Here is a 12698-nt window from a genome sequence, read left to right as displayed (position 1 = left end):
CTTAGTGAGCTTAAGCTTCATCAGACGAAACCCACCCGGCGAGAGACAGACTGGGACTGCTCACGAAACAATCTGATTGCTTTGCTGCTTGTCGATGGAACAGGGCACTCGTAAGCGAACGGTAGCTTGAGCAGACGCTCAAGATATATTTCATAGAATTAAGATTGAATTTGAAAGATTATAAGTTTGTGTATAATCTCTCGAAGAAAATTAAAATTAATATCGTTCCTTAATGATTATAATTACACCCTGGCAACACATGTGTGCCTGTTTGAAGGATTGAATACACACACACTGAACATCGGGACAGAATTAGGTAACTGAAAATCCTGCCAGTATGGTTTGAGGAGGGGTGGAGGCTCGAACCAGTATCAGACAAACAAATAAGAAGTATTAAGTAGAAGAAGAATTTATCCCAATCCTTATTTCTCATCTGCTCTCCTACACGCCTGGTAGTACGTCAGGCGTGGGAGGCTGTCTGTCGTGCGTTTCTGTCCTCGCATTGGCGGTGGCGGTGTCGACATCGATGGTGGCCATGTGCCGGGATATATAGATAAACACATGCCCACCGAACATCCTTTCGTCTAATACGCAATCAGGATCGGAAAGAGATCCCTAATACCCTTCTTGTGCCGGCTTATAATACATCAGGGCACACTCGAACGCAGAGAAACGAAAGAATCGTTGTCGTTTTAGCATGCAGCATCCATGCCCTCTCCGGGAAGCGATATGGGTTAGAAGATCTTCGATGAGCAGCCAGCATCTTGAAGACAGCTAAACTGTTTTCGAGAAAAACAAATCTATTTATTACGAGAGCTCTCGACACGACAGAGATCGGATGCTGAGACGATTTATCGAGCATGTTACTGTGGACAAACGGCAAGTGAGCGAAGCAACGGACTAATTTCCAATATTTTCAAATTAATTAAAATTATGTGCACCAAATTTACGTCACACGTCACATCAAAAAAAATTTATTCGGGTAGTTCACAAAACCATACTTTAGTGCTTACGTTACATTTTCTGCAACATTTCTCAGATCAAGCGTATCAGCATGTATCGAATGTGAAATGCGGATGGAAAAAAATCATATGTCGTTTACGTTATTTGTACGATTATATCTCCGAAACTTGAAGTGTCATCCATTTGATCTTCGAATTCGATCCACGACCCAATTTCAGTCTCGAAACGAGCCTAAAATTTTAGAAATCAGTTCGACCATATCCGAGAAAATTGGGTGGTAATGAAATTGGTCGTTTACGTTACTTATACCATTATATAACCGAAATCGTAAGTGACAGTCGTTTGAACTGTTTAATGAAGCATTAGTAGTTTCCGAACGAGACTATTCCTATTGAAATCAGTCATTTACGAAAAAAAAATGAGCGGATTGAATAAGCGCGTTTTGTTTGATCATTGAAATTTTTTTTTTTTTTTCAATCATATAATTTATTAAGGCACACTGCTTAAGCTCTAAGATGCCAAGGGCTTTTTCTAATTTTAATTAACAAATAACTTAAAACTAGGATAGTATATTAAGATAATGTAATGACTTTGGCAGATCCCGCCTTCAGCTGGCAATCGGCACCGGCCGGCGTACTGAATGTAACACGTTGGTAAGTATCTTGGTATTAGCCGCTTTTTTCTGTCCGTGTGGGTTCGCGGGGGGACACCCCCAGGCTACGAATACCAGACGGGTGGCCCATATTCATCTCATAGACTACAGCGGCCGTCCGTGGGTAATGATGATGATGTTACGGAGGAAAATGAAAAAAAAAATATACAGAGAAGTAAATATTACGGAGAACAGAGTAAAAAGGGGATATGGGAACAAAATGACTAAGAACGACAAAGATCTAATTAGTTGACATCGAGATGGTGAAAAAACGTGGGAGGGGGAAGCAGAAAATTTAGTGACAGCAGAAAGATCTTGTTAGTTTCAATGAAGAAGGTGGACAGACGAGGGATGGGGAGATTCGGGCGGATGTTAGTGTCGAACCTGTGGGTGGAGTTTCTTCTTCGCATCAGTCGAGGAACAGGGGTAACTAACGCAGATTACACTTGTATATTAATGTGTTTAAGGAATTTATATATGAGTAACATATATGATATATCCCGACTCGCCAACACATCTCGAACCGGAACATCAGGTGGTCTACCTCGGGCCCTGAGGGAGTCCTTTAAAACAGACCTGGCGTCACAATACCCCACACATGACCATACGACATGCTCGATGTCCTGATAACCGTTGCCACAGGTGCAGAGACCGCTCTCCATGACCCCAATACGCCGAAGATGTGCGTTGAATGTGTAGTGATTAGACATGAGCCGAGACATAACACGAATGAAATCGCGACTCACGTTCATCCTCCTGAACCAAGGTTTCGTCGATACCCTAGGGATAATGGAATGTAGCCATCGTCCCAGTTCGTCATTACTCCATGAAGTTTGCCAACTTTCAAGTGCTCTTCGACGAGAAATACTGAAAAATTCATTGAAGCAGATTGGTCTTTCATAAATATCACCTTCTAATGCGCCCACTTTAGCCAATGAGTCTGCCTTTTCATTTCCCGGAATGGAACAATGTGAAGGGACCCAGACTAACGATATTGAATAAGACCGTTCAGATAAAGTTCGCAAGTGTTCCCGTATTTTCCCCAGGAAATATGGGGGATACTTTCCTGGCTTCATTGCCCGGAGAGCTTCTATTGAGCTTAGACTGTCCGTGACAATGAAGTAATGGTCTTTGGGCAACGTTTCAATGATCTCGAGGGTGTACTGAATAGCAGCTAATTCTGCGACGTAAACTGAAGCCGGATCACTGAGTTTGTACGAAGCGGTGATGTTCTGATTGAAGATGCCGAAGCCTGTGGACTCGTTGATGATTGATCCGTCAGTGTAAAACATCTTTTCACAGTTGACTGTTCTAAATTTATTATAAAAAATATTTGGGGCCACTTGAGGGCGCACGTGATCCGGAATTCCACGAATCTCTTCTCTCATGGATGTGTCGAAAAACACAGTAGAATCAGAAGTATCCAACAAATGAGCACGGTTGGAAACAAACGAAGAAGGATTAATATTCTGAGCCATGTAATCAAAATACAAGGACATAAAACGGGTCTGAGAATTGAGCTCGACAAGCCTTTCGAAGTTTTCAATCACCATCGGATTTAAGATATCGCATCGGATTAGCAATCGATATGAGAGATCCCAGAATCGATTTTTCAACGGTAAGACGCCCGCAAGCACTTCGAGACTCATCGTATGAGTCGACTGCATGCAACCTAAGGCAATACGCAAACAACGATACTGAATTCTTTCCAGTTTAATGAAATGGGTGTTCGCGGCGGATCGGAAGCAGAAGCATCCATATTCCATTACGGACAATATCGTTGTTTGGTACAGCCTGATCAGGTCTCCTGGGTGGGCACCCCACCATGATCCGGTTATTGTACGAAGAAAGTTAATTCTCTGTTGGCATTTTTGTTTCAGATACCTAACATGACATCCCCAGGTGCCTTTGGAGTCGAACCAGACCCCGAGATATTTGAATGTGAAGACCTGAGCTATGGTTTCACCCCTTAGTTGAAGCTGTAGTTGTGCTGGTTCTCGCTTCCTTGAAAATACAACCAGCTCAGTTTTCTCCGTAGAGAAGTCGATACCAAGTTGAAGAGCCCACGTGGACAAGTTGTGGAGTGTATCTTGTAATGGTCCTTGCAGATCGGCAGTTTTGGATCCTATAATGGACACAACGCTGTCGTCGGCAAGTTGTCTTAGCGTGCAAGATGTGTTGATATATTCATCGATATCTTTTACGTAAAAATTGTATAAAAGGGGGCTTAAGCATGAGCCCTGAGGAAGACCCATGTAGCTAAATCTTATTGTCGACAAATTACCATGTGCGAAATACATGTGTTTCTCGGACAATAGATTATATAAAAAGGTGTTCAAAACCGGCGAAAGACCATGCTGGTGCAGCTTCTTAGATAGGATATTTATAGAAACTGAATCAAAAGCCCCCTTGATGTCTAGAAATACTGATGCCATTTGTTCTTTACGAGCGAATGCCATTTGAATTTCTGTTGAGAGCAACGCAAGACAATCGTTCGTTCCTTTACCCCTGCGGAAACCAAATTGTGTATCTGAAAGAAAGCCATTAGTTTCGACCCAATTGTCTAGACGGAAGAGAATCATTTTTTCGAACAACTTCCGGATACAGGAAAGCATAGCAATCGGCCGATACGAATTGTGATCGGAGGCTGGTTTCCCAGGTTTTTGAATGGCGATAACTCTCACTTGTCTCCAGTCGTGTGGGACAATATTACCCTCGAGAAACTTGTTGAATAAATTCAGCAAGCGTCTTTTGGCGGTGTCAGGCAGATTCTTCAACAAGTTGAATTTGATTCTGTCTAACCCCGGGGCCTTATTGTTACATGACAAGAGCGCAAGTGAGAACTCTACCATCGAAAACGGTGTTTCGTTTGTATTTGATGTCGCGGCGCGGGAGATCTTCTGTTCCGGAACAGAGTCTGGACATACTTTTTTAGCGAAATCGAATATCCAACGGTTGGAATATTCGTCGCTTTCGTTCGTGGTGTTTTGGTTTCGCATTCGTCGGGCTGTGTTCCAAAGAGTGCTCATCGATGTTTCTTTTGTTAATCCGTCAACAAACCGTCGCCAGTAACCTAGTTTCTTTGCTTTAACTAAGTTCTTCATTTGCTTATCTAGCGCTGCGTAATTTCTATAATTATCAGGTGTTCCATATTTTCTGAACTTTTTGAATGCTAAAGATCTTTCCGCGTTCAGTGATGAGCACTCTTTGTCCCACCACGGATTGGGAGGAAGGATGTTAGTTTTCGCGCCGGGTACACGTTTCGTCTGAGCTTGAATCGCGGAGTCGAGAATCAAGCCAGCCAAAAGCGTGTACTCTTCCTCCGGAGGAAGTTCTTGTGTTGTTTCCAGTTTCTCAGACATCGCATTTGCGTAATATTTCCAATCAATATTTCGTGTGAGGTCATACGAAACATTGATTGTCTCCGATGGTCTTAATCCGTTGGCGATTGAAATTACGATAGGTAGATGATCGCTACCGTGAGGATCGGGGATTACCTTCCACTTGCAATCCAACCGTAGCGATGTCGAGCAAAGGGATAAATCCAGCGCACTTGATCTTGCTGGTGGTGCAGGAATCCGTGTCATTTCTCCCGTATTCAATATTGTCATATTGAAGTTGTCACAAATATCATGGATCATAGCTGATCTGTTATCGTCATGAAGACAACCCCATCCCGTACCGTGTGAGTTAAAGTCTCCTAAAACCAACGTTGGTGCGGGAAGGAGTTCTATGATATCACTGAGCCGCTGATGCCCAACCGAGGCTCTAGGGGGAATGTAGATGGAAGCAATACAAAGGTCCTTACCTTTGATTGTAACATGACATGCGACAACTTCAATACCTGGTATCGAGAGGAGGTTAATTCGATAAAAGGAATAGCACTTTTTGATTCCCAAAAGTACTCCTCCATAGGGGGTTTCTCGATCCAAACGAATAATATTAAAATTGTGGAAGTTGAGAGATATTTCAGAAGTTAACCAAGTTTCGCACAATGCAAATGCATCGCAATTCGTGGTATATAATAGATGTTTGAAGGAATCAATTTTTGGGATGATACTTCTGCAATTCCATTGTAAAACAGCGATCAAATCCTTGACCTCATTGGATAAATTAGCCATCGAAGGATACAATCGCTGAAAGAAGGGGCCATTTTACAGTCAACTGTTTCAAAAACGTCTCAGCTACGGGTACAAAGGTCATCAAAATACCTTTCAAGGGATCAGAGATATTGAAAGTTTTAAAAATCCAGTCCACTATATCAGAGAATTTAATAAATCCAGCATTTGGTTGATTCTTTGACTGGTCTTTAGGGGCAATTGAGTTTTTGTTTGTCTTAGGAAGTGTTGGAAACTCCTTATCAGATCTCAGTTTTTCTAGATCAGGAGCTATTCTTTGCTTCGGTGTTTTACTAACACTACCATTAGCTGTTACTTTTGGAGGCCCCTCAAGGGCCACCTTCGAACCCTTACTAGGTAGCTTATGAGAGGAAATATTTCTCCTTTTCCTGTTGCTACGAGGGATGGCCGAAGATGTGCCTTCGAGAGGGTCGTCTGAATCGCACTCGTCTGTTGACAAGCAAGCATAGGGATTTGCAGATGGGCTTGGTGGTGTAGCACTCTTTAGCATTTCTGCAAATGTGCGCTTGGAGCGTTCCCTCAAAGAGTGCTTTAGCTTATCTCCACGCAATTTGTAGGTGGGACATGCTGAGAGATCATGCGGACCCTCACTGCAGTAGAGACACTTTTCAATATCTCTTCCGCAAGAGCCATCCGCATGACGCTCTCCACACTTCGAACAACGGGGCCGATTCGCACAATGGGAGGCTGTGTGTCCTAATTGCTGGCAATTAGTACAGTTCATAACCCGCGGTACGAAGAGACGTACGGGTAGACGAACCCTGTCCAGAAGGACATAATTTGGCAAAGCCGAACCAGCGAAGGTCACACGATACGAGTTCGATTGAGGATAAGATTTTGACCCATCCTCGGCGATCGATACTGAATGCAAGCGTTTGCAATCCAGTATCTTCAGATTCTTGAGTAAGGGGTTTTTGAAACCGCCAACCCCGTGCTCAAGAATATCTGCGCAAGTCAAACCTGCATCTGTGACCACGCCGTCTATTTCGACTTCGCGGGCTGGTACATATACGCGATAATCCCGCGTAAAGAGCTCATTTCGAACGATCTCATTAGCCTGCTTTAAGCTGGTCAACGAGACCCTGAGTTTGTCGGAGCGCATTTTTACTATTTGTGTGATAGTCGGGTAATGTGACGTCAGGTTCTTATTTAATGTCAATAAATTCAATGTTTTATCTTTAGATTTGGTCCGGAAGTACACCACATATGGACCGGTCGATAGCGAGGGTTCATCGGAATATTCCTTAATCCGGGGGGTTTTATTACTGTCAACAACAGGCGGATTAGGATCTGTCTTCATTTCTTCGTCTGGAGGGGGAGGACTCATTGTGCTTACTGTAGCACGAGGTTATATTTAGGCAAGTGGTAAATTATAAGAGGGATGCAACAATAAACTGTAATAAGTAATAAGAATAAAGAAAAAGGCAATACTTAGCTTGTTGTACAAATGCAAGGAACGGTCGCCAAGACCTGCTCTTGGTCGATTGCCACTTCAATTGATGCCAAAAAACCTCTACGAGGAAAAGTACAAAGCACCAGCTAACGGTTCGGTGCGCAGGTGCAAAAAACCTCACCGAGGAAAAGGCACAAATAAACTGTTTATAGTTTGTATGGACTAACGGTATCACTTCACTTCAATGTTCGATCACAATCGACACAGGGAACAATGGCCGCAATCGACACAGGGAACAATGTTTATAATCCGCACACTTGGCCTTGATCGGCGGAACAATAACCGGCTAACGGTACCGTTTCGATCGACCGCTCACAATAAGGCACTGTTCTATTATATAACGCGAAAAAAAACCTCTCAGAGGAAAAAGCACTATTGTCTATCACGCAATATCGTCCGACCACTTTATCACACACACAACTGGTTTTCAATGCTTTCGCAGTAAATCCAAATCACGTCTGTTCGCTCGGAAGGTTGAAACGGCAATCCTGATCATTGAAATATAAACTTTCAAACGAGCTTAAATTTATAAAAATCGGTTCAGGCATCTTTGACAAAATTAAGCGGTAAAATGAACAACGCGTTTTGTCGGTTACGTCACTTATGCCATTGTATCTCCGGGACTAGAAGAGACAGTCATTTGATTACCGAATTGAATTAATAACTCAATAGTAACTTTCGTTGGAAAGTGCACACACACAGTCCCCGGTTTTAGAGCAAAAGCAAAGTCCTGGCATTACATTCCTTTTGTGGAATTTGGCCTTTCTGTTTCAACAGACTTCGCAGCCGATTCTTAGTGTACAGAATCATTGCATGGCTAATACTATGGATCCTACTGACACTAAGAATCCTTCCAGGTCGGGGCTCGAACATACGACAACTGACAAGGCCTGAATAAAATATCTTTAAAAAAAATACGATAACTGGCTTGTAAGACCAGCGCCCTATGCATTGAACCACCAACCCGGGACCACGGTTTTAGAGACATATGGTATTACTTATTAAAATTTCCTTTAACGTTCAATAGAGACATCCATCAGATATCTTCTTTCAAAATTTCATGATATTCGGCTCATTAGTGTGTTGATTATAGCGCTTTCAGATGAGCTGCTTTTTAAAAATTAGAAACTAACGGGTGGCAACTAAAATTTTGGAATTTTTTCGAGGCCTGTATGCTCAACAACAAACGAGCTCAGAAAGAACTAAGAGTGTGTATGTGTTAGCTCTCTTTCTCCTCTTTCTGCTAGTATATTCTGTTTTGTTCATGCTTGGTCAGTTTTACTCAAAATGCCGTCGAAACAAAAAGTATTTCACGAGCGCATTGTACAGTTCTACGAACTGCACAGAAATTTCGGCAAAAAGTATACGGTACAATATTTTAAAAGCAAAAATGTTGCGGCTTCGACAGTTTACAATATCCGAAGATGCCCAACAAGTGCTCGTAAGGAAGGTAGTGGAAGACCAGCCAAAATTATGGACGCAAAAGGACTTCGTTATCTTTCTCGTGCCTTCTACAACAAGGATTCACTGAGTCAAAGGGATGCCGCAAAAAAGTTCAACTGTTCTCACCAGTACATCTGCAAAACATTGAAAAGACTCGGAATAAAGTACCGAAAAAAGACACGAGCCCCAGGATATACTGGGATATACGCACAAATTTCAACGCTGAATTCCCAATGCCGCTGGTTGATTAAAAATTTTTCCGGAAAAAGTTTTGTCTTGGACAACGAAAGTTATTTTCCTCTTTCGAAAACGCAGATTCCCGGAAACGATCGATACTATTCAACGGATAGTTTTACTATACATCCGAACATTAATATTAGTTTAAACATAAGTTTGAACAGAAAGTGATGCTGTACATTGTCATTTCCGAGAAAGGCATTTCTAAGTCATGATTCAAGCCATCTGGGTTGGCAATCAATCAAGATGTGTACCAGAAAGAATGTTTGTAGAAAGTTTTGATCCCTTTTTCTCAAAAACATCATGCTGATGGACAATACTTGTTTTGGCATTGCGCCAAAAAAACACAATCGTTCCTGAACACCCATTCGATCCCATTTGTACCCAAAAACCCGATAAATCTACCTCAGTGTCGCCTAATCGAAGATTTCTTCGGGGTTTTGAGCTTCTTGGTGTACAAAAATAGCTGGAGAGTCACGAATTGCTAACAGTTGATTATTAGAATCAGGAGATGCATTCGCAAAGTTGACATGAAGACCGTACAACGCTCCTGTTCCGGCATCAAACGGAAGCTTCGCCGAACATCCGATTAAGAACCGTTTTCAAATGTTCACTAATTTCTTTTCAACAATGAACAATATATCATTAATTTCAATAAATCAGATCTTCTCCATGCATGTTTGTCTTTTTTTGACAGCTTGAGAAAGAAATTCCAAAATTTTAGTGGCCACCCGTTATGAAGATAATGAAATTCATGTATGATATACTTTTTTTATGCCAAAAGTCTTAGAAATGCATGAAACGTCGAGATTTAGTATCATCTCGAAGAAAACCTGTTTTTTTTAATCCACCTAGTTCTGTAATGATGCCTTTCTCATATTACTTATATTTTCAAAAATACCACTAACTAGAAGATTCTGTGGAGAATTTTTTTTTCAATCTTGAATAAAATAAGAAACTTTCTTTGAATATAAACTAATATAACCTTTTCAATTTGTAAACAAATATGTCAAGTTAATAAGAGTTTTCCTTTATATTGCATCGTCGCACTAAATTATTAAACACCCTTTACCCTATAATTCTGGAATCGGAAGTCGGATCCGGATAAAATTAAACAACAACCTATGAGACTATAGTAAATTTTAATAGAGCCTGTTTGTGGAAATCGATCAAATCATCTCTGAGAAAATTGAGTGAGTCTCGTTTCAGAGTTTTTGATCACTATTTCCGGTACTTATGGAACCGGGAACTTGGAACCAGTATAGCCGAAGTCGGTTCGTTTAGTAAGTAACTAATATAGCCTATAAAAATGGATCAGTTTGAAGCCGAATCAAGAAGAATTTTCTCCCTTTTTAAATCGTCGCTGACACTGTGAAATTCAATAGCAACCTATGGGACTACGAGATTTTTTATTTTATGAGTGACATTATTTCACACATACTTACACACATACACCCACAGACATCTACATTGCTTAGCTCGATGAACTGTGTCGACTGATATAGAACACTTAGCCCTCTGGGCCAATTTTCACTAGTCAATTTTTCAAGTGATTGCAACTTTTTTATGAAAAAAGCAATAAGTGTACATCGTGATCATGATCTTGTAATAACACTAACAAGTAGATACAAATTGAATAAAAGAATCAGAAATATATATTTTTTTTCACCTGAAAAATATAAATTATAATGTGGCAACCCTGCACGCTATACGAAATTGAACAAAGCACGCTGCGAATGGAGCAAAACCGCACGCACCGTCGCGTACTAGTTTTTCATCGTCATTTTGAATGCCGATTTGAATGTTTTGACAATTATCGCCCTATAATTTCGGAACCGGAAGTCGGATCTTGAAGAAATTGCACAGTATATTTAAAGACAATGAGAGCTTCAATTTGATTCATAATTCGTGAAAATCGACTAAACCATTGCTGAGAAATCGAAGTGAGTTCCGTTTTTTTAGAGATTTTCTTCACTATTATCGGTGTTTTCGGAAGCGGAAACTAGTAGTCCTGAAGTAGTTTTATATATTTACCAACTAGCAAGATCTGCCAACTAAATTAATTTAGCAGTAAGTTTTATAAAAATGTGCACCTCGCTTCGCCATCGCTTGTGAAAAAAACTCATGAAATTGAAAATTTTCACTAATCGCACTGTAATACCGGAACCGGAAGTCGGATCCGGATCAACTTTTTGGGGATTTTTTAAAGAATTTTGAAATCTTATATTTGCTTCTTCGTTTGGTAAAATCGTTAAAAAAAATCGGTCCGATAAAATTGAGTGCGCATTTTTAAATAAATTTGCACATATTTCTTTGTAATTCCGGAACCAGAAGTCGGATCCAAATGAAATTCAAGAAAATTGTATGTGGCCATAAGACCTTTCATTTGGATCTAAGTTTGTGAAAATCGGTTTAGCCTGAGAAAATTGAGTAACAGTATTTGTCACATACACACACAGACATTTTGTGATCTCGACGAACTGAGTCGAGTGGTAAATGACACTAGGCCCTCCGGGCATCGGTCGTAAAGTCGGTTTTCACAGCGATTGCATAGCCTTTCTATATGAGAAAGAAAAAAATCGATAGGTTTTACAGCTTTTTGCGCGGTTTTTGTTTCGCGCGGAACGTATCCCGCGCGTAAAAAGAGACCTAACAACATATGGAATTGACAATGATAGCGCCATCTGTGTGTCAGCCAGACGACTTATTGAGTGAGGTTTAATAAGATTTCATGACAGAGAACTGACATTCTAGTGGTGATTTCAACGTGTGTGTTCATTTAGGGGGTTTGTAAGAACGGCTAGTTTAGTGATCATCAAGTAGCAATTCGCCTTCAGAGGCTCTTCGAGCAGCCAAGCAATCGCTTATGGGCTCTTGAGTTCGAGCTTGCATACAATGTTTATTAATTTATGCAAAATCGTACGCAACATGCTACGCTCTCCACAGCTTTCTTGAAAATGGAAATGAAACACCGCCAGAATATTGCATTTCTGCTCACCAGTGCAAAACCAGAGCAATCCACATCACCAGTGTTTTTCAATAAAAAAAACGGCATTAGAGAAGTGAGCGAATTTGATTTTGGAGTTTTTGACCTCCAATTTCGGTCCTTTCGAAACCGGAATCCTGGAACCGCTATAACCGAAGTCAGTTGTTACAACTTGTTATTGGTTAGGAATAGTTTCCAGCCCAATTTATACAGTTATCTAGGCTTTTGCACCATCGCTTCATGCGATGGTTTGATATGTTAAATACTAATCACGCAGTCATTTTGGAACCGAAAGTGGGATCCAAACAAATTAAAAAATATGTATAGAACTCTGAAACTTTTCATTTTAATTCACGTATGAAAAATTCGGATCCTCCTTACATTTTTGTCACATACAGATATTTTGCGATCTCGACGAACTGATTCGAGTGGTATAGGGTAAAGTTACCCCTAGAAGGGTGAGATGAAAACACGTGTATTCACTTTAAGTTTTCGCTTCGCTATAAAAGCAGTGTTGTACATTTTTTTCTGCAGTATTGCTTCTTAGAACCGAGGTAAAGATATTGTATCCAATTTTATCACAATTCGTTGATTGAAAGTCGCATAATCGGCGAAATGATATGGTGACTCTTCAATGGATTATTGGTACATTAGCCCTATGACACTTGGCTCTGCGGTCCTTGAGTTATGTTTTGGTTCTAAATTAACGGCTATGATTGTAAACTGTTCAAAATCTTAGAAAAATATGGTCAATAATATAAAAAATATTTCAGTTCTCAATACTGCGCAATTTAACTGAAAGAAAAAACTATTAAACTGATCTTT

General features: G+C 40.6%; 1 protein-coding gene across 1 annotated transcript in view; it reads right to left on the bottom strand.

Moving 5' to 3' along the window:
* The window catches only part of LOC131434666 (nuclear transcription factor Y subunit gamma), a 193748-nt gene that overhangs the window by 11444 nt on the left and 169606 nt on the right, over positions 1–12698 (bottom strand). The gene's annotated exons all lie outside the window — the stretch shown is intronic.

Source organism: Malaya genurostris, chromosome 3, assembly GCF_030247185.1.
Source record: "Malaya genurostris strain Urasoe2022 chromosome 3, Malgen_1.1, whole genome shotgun sequence".
NCBI classification, from domain to species: Eukaryota; Metazoa; Arthropoda; class Insecta; order Diptera; family Culicidae; genus Malaya; species Malaya genurostris.
This window is presented reverse-complemented; position numbering and strand designations above follow the sequence as displayed.